The sequence below is a fragment of the Lygodium microphyllum genome, chromosome 1 (genome assembly GCF_053477565.2).
Source record: "Lygodium microphyllum isolate KBCC chromosome 1, Lygodium_microphyllum_v1.1.10, whole genome shotgun sequence".
NCBI lineage: Eukaryota > Viridiplantae > Streptophyta > Polypodiopsida > Schizaeales > Lygodiaceae > Lygodium > Lygodium microphyllum.
The window spans coordinates 187972658-187977701 of NC_141135.1; positions in this window are offsets into that span (position 1 = coordinate 187972658).

A 5044-nucleotide genomic window follows, 5' to 3' on the forward strand; every position below is an offset into this window, starting at 1 on the left:
CAAAAAGATAATGTCAAAAAATATTTGAAAGTAGTCATAAATAATATATTATTTACAAGGTGTAATGCCACACTGCTATTCTGTCCCTTGCATTGGGACCTGTATCCAAAGCACGTATATACCATTTTAAGTCCCATAGACACAATCCACCAATCCACCTTTAGCTAGCATCAAGCTTTCCAAAAATTACTTTCAAGGCTCGCAAGGTTTCTACTCTATCCCAGTTTTCTATCAAGCAATTCACATACCATTAAATTTAAATCCATTTATACTGCACATCCATCATCTAATCAATGAATGTGATATGTGGGTTTGAGGGTGGTGCAATCTCTTAATCAGTCCATGTTCTCTCATTGGCCATGCGTTGTGGTGATAGTCACTCTTGGGAGAGGGCCATGGAGTCAGAGTTTGACTCTTTACAAAAAAATCATACATGGATATTGGTTCCTTTGCCTGATGGAAAGCATGCATTGCCATGCAAGTGGGTGTACAAGTTGAATCTGGGGGGTTCACTATAGATGTTGTATGGTATCACGTGAGTGTAAGGGAGGGGGGTTTTTGGAAGGGGACACAAGCGTATACATTAGAGGTAGTCCCCTCTTAATTTCCTATATTGAACTTAAATTTAAGGAGGGGATAGAGGGAAAAAAGAAGGGGGGGGGGATGGGACATCAATTATGTTGGGTTGGATAGAATAGGAAAGCCCATGAAGACCCAATATTCAACATCATAGGTTGCTTGACAATTCATTGAGAATGTCTTTAAGCATCATGGTTTCCTTAGGAAGTTGTATGTGGTCACTTTTGGAAAGAATTATTTATAGTACTGGGTATTTTACTCATACTTCACACTCCATACCAAACTAAGACTAATGGACAGTTAGAAATTGTGAACAAATGGATGGAGGAATATTTGAGGCACTTTTGACGTGATACTTAGAAAGAATGGTTGGTACTTGCTGAATTTTGCTACCATAGTACCAAGCATCTCTCTATTGGCATGAGCCCATTTGAGAAAATGCATGGATGCAAGGTTGGAAAGACCTCTTCACTTGGAGACATGGTTTTGAAATATTAGCAAGCATGGAATGACTTGGAGAGGATGGATGCCCTTTTGTAGTTAGTTAAAAAGAATATGAAGGATGCCCAAGCCAAGCATAAGAAATATGTGGATGAACGTAGGGGAGATGTCTGTCAAAGAGGAGATTATGTGCACTTGACACATAAAGGTAATACCACCACAAAGCTTGCTCATAGGTATTAGGGTCCTTACAAGATCATTTGCAAGGTTAGAGAGGTAGCGTATCAATTGGAGCTACACACTACCTTCAAGGTCCATGATGTTTTTCATGTGTTTTTGCTGAAACCACATATGGGATAGCATGTACTTGTCCTCCATTAAGATAGGTTATTTTGACTCTATCTTATTAGGTTAGAGACATTTGTCATGGGTTGTGAGGTCTAATTTCATTGCCAATAGGTGTTGCTTTTACTAGCAAGGTGGTCAAAGTTCAAAACTTTCAATTGCAAAACAAACCACTTGATGTATCTTCCCTCACAATCAGAATTTTACAGGGGCAAAAGTGTTCAAAATCACCTTAATCAATGTGAGATCATAGAGAAGATAAAACATTCTACTTGCTTGCTTTAATGGAGAAAGTCTTGCAAAAGGTGGTGATAAGAGCTCCCAGGAAATGCAAGCATAGGCACTAGGGTAAAGGGGCCAATTGGAGAATGATTGCCAATGATGATACAATTTGAATATACTAGTGGGGGACTGATAATAAAACAACTTGGAATGCTTTCAGAAACGCTCATGTGGTGAAGTGGTTACATGGAAGAACCTAGGATATAGCAAGCCAACATTCAAAGCTGTTCAATGACTAGCCATTTCATGTATTGTTCAAAGGCTCTAATGTGTGCCATCTCATAATGCTCTTTTTTACTAAAGGATTTTTTCTCCCTTTGCATTGACAATGAAATCTTCAATCACACATCTTTATATCTATTTTGTAGATCATGCTAGTGTGACTCCATAGTCTGGCGATGGTAAACCTGCAGATTTTAAACCAATATGAGAGATTGATCGAGCAAACTTAAGGTGTTCTACAATTGGCCCTTTTACCCTATAGGTTCATATTTTAGAGCATATGCCTATGTCTTTTGGGCCTCTGAATAAAATGTAATTGATCATGGGATGTAGTCTATTGACAAGTTTGGGTGCACATAATTGGTTTGGGCAAGGGGTATGTGCTCATGTGAAACGGCCATATGTCCTCATGAGTTAGGGTGTGCACTTGTCATCTATTCTATAGCATGGATTGGTCTCTCCTCTTATGGATGTATGGTTTCTGCCATGGCTAGCTTCGGCAGTGTGCTATTTTTTTGTCCATCATGCAGGGACATCAAAGGAAGTTGGGATAGCTTTGGTGGCACTAATGGACGTCTCGGCTGGGAGCATCTCGCCATTTCTTGCATGCATGACACAGAAGTCCATGCTTATTGTTGCTAGAAGCAAAAAATCAATGTCGAGGGCAAGGATGTCCCTAAGCCTACTAGGCGGTTCGAGGAGGCTTCCTTTCCTGGTAGGTCTATCCTAGTAGCCCATGGATTTGAAAGGCTGGGGGACCTTATAGGGCTTACAGAAACTAGATCAACAAAAATGCTTGCTTACTTGCTACCTGTTATTGTGCATGTTAATGAGTAGCCATCCCTCTGTGAGTATACTTTTGATCGAATTCCTTAGAAAATGCATTGGATGTCCATAATCTGCAGCAAGTAAATTTTATTTATGTAAAACCCATTATTGTTCATTAATTGGATATGAAGGTGCGCCTAATGAGCCATCTGTCATTACTCCGATATGAAGATGCAGCTGAGCTGCTTGAAGATCTCACCGGTAAGGTTATTGTGCCCACAATTCTATCCATGGACACCCTCCATCATTGAGTCTTGTAAAAAGACGAACCTCATCATTTTTACATTGATTTACAAATTGGCGATTTAGATTAGGGAGAAGAATAAGTTAGATCTCCTAATTCCATTGTTTCGACCATGTGACTAGAAGTTTTTATGACCATGTGACTAGAAGTTTTTATAATGCACATTTCATCTTGAAGTAGTAAGATATCGACATCTTTGTTTTACATTTTGAGATTTCTCCCATTTTTTTGGCTTTGCTAAGCAGTAGTCCTATTCACCATATGATTTGATGATCCAACCCACCAATTTATTCACTCGAATCATGTCACTCTCGAGCTATCCCTTCCCCATCATAGAACATATAGCTTTACAAGTGAAGTGATAAGCACTTCCTGAATTCCATAGTTAGATTGCTAGTGTCCCTAGACTAGTTAGGGATGGGGCTCTTAATTGAACAATCACTCCCATTGGGTGTGATTGCTTGTTTAAAGTGCACGAGATGAAAGTTACTAGAGTAGAGTACTTGGTAACATATGAGCTGGTCTCCAATTTTGGGAAAGACCCTCTTAAATTAAGCTAAAAAATTAAATGAGTCTTGTCATAGTCTCTTGGAAACCTTCTAAATGAATGGTATGATGATGGGCCAAAAAAGTGAAGGTGAAAACATTATGTTATTTTTCACTACCTACAAAAAGTGCTCATCATAGACTTTAGGTGTTTGGGCTTGGGATTCTTTTGAGTTTCTTTGCATGTAGTTAGTTTGTCACATGTAACACCTAATTGGGTATGAATAACTTGTGGAAGGTCTTAGGTGCCACAAGTAAGCCTTAGGGCTATTTAGAAGCCACAACATGTGATACGTCATTGGCACTAACCTTGAAGTAGCCTTCTTCCAAAAGTAGCCTTATGGAAGTTACTTCTTGTTCCTATGGGGACACCCATCTGATTAGTAACTAACCTAGCCCATGTAGGTGAAAGATTTATATACAATTTTAGAAATTCTAGATACAGTTTGGTGGAAGGACCCACCAAAATTTTCATGGTCTATTGGTATCAGTGTGGTAATAGATCCCATAAGTGGTCTAGGGACTTTGTGAGTGAACTAATAGCAGAAAGAAACTTTGGCTTAGTAGGCACATGGGAGGGAGAATCATCATTGATGGATTGGGAAGCCTACAGAATATCCCTCTTGTTGAATGCAAAATCCCTCCTAATGAAGATATTTTCGATCCTTGAATGTTAAGACTTGATTTTTGAAAGAGACAAGGGGCCATTTTGATATTCTAGATCGTCCTCCAAGTGTGGAGATTCATCTAGCATGGTATAAAAAAACAAAGGAAGTAGATGCTACACATATGATCTTGTTGATAATCAATCAGTGTCCTTGGAATCTATAATTGCTCTAGAAAATTTGAGCTATGATCCAATATCAAAGAAATATCAACTTGATCCCAATGACTATAAGATCTTCAACGACTATGTAAAAGATAGATAAGGTAATTTGAAGCGCATAGAGTAAAATACAAATCTATAATAGTTTTAATGTGTTGTCCTTATGCATTAGTATTAAATTAATAATCTTGTTTTTCTTTGTAGGTTGAAAGCTGCTATGTATACATCATACATGCTACCAAGAAATATCAAATAACTTTTGTGGTCATCTAGTTATTGTGTAATTTGAGTTTTCGAGTCATAAACATTTATGACCATTTTGGGTGTAATTTGAGTTTTAAGGTCATAAAATCTCTCCATCACTCATGTGCACGAAGCAACTTGCAACCACACTTGGCAATAGCCAATAGTTTTGGTTCCCCATCTCAGCCACCAATATGCAATAGAAAAGGCATGTGGCTGTATTGGCAATCCTTTGATGGTGAAGAAAAGTATATGTATTGATAATCTTATGGTAATGAAGCAAAGTACATTGCAACATTACAGTTTTGGAGGTATCTTCAACATGTATTTCATTCAAGGATATCTCTGAAGGAAAGTACTTTTAAACACATACATGTGATGCTTGTGTTGTTGCTACTCTTTGCTAAGTTCACTCATTCACGTGTACTGTAATTTGTGACTACTAACTAGATGTTAGTATTAGGAATTTCAAGGTGCTTGGTAAGATG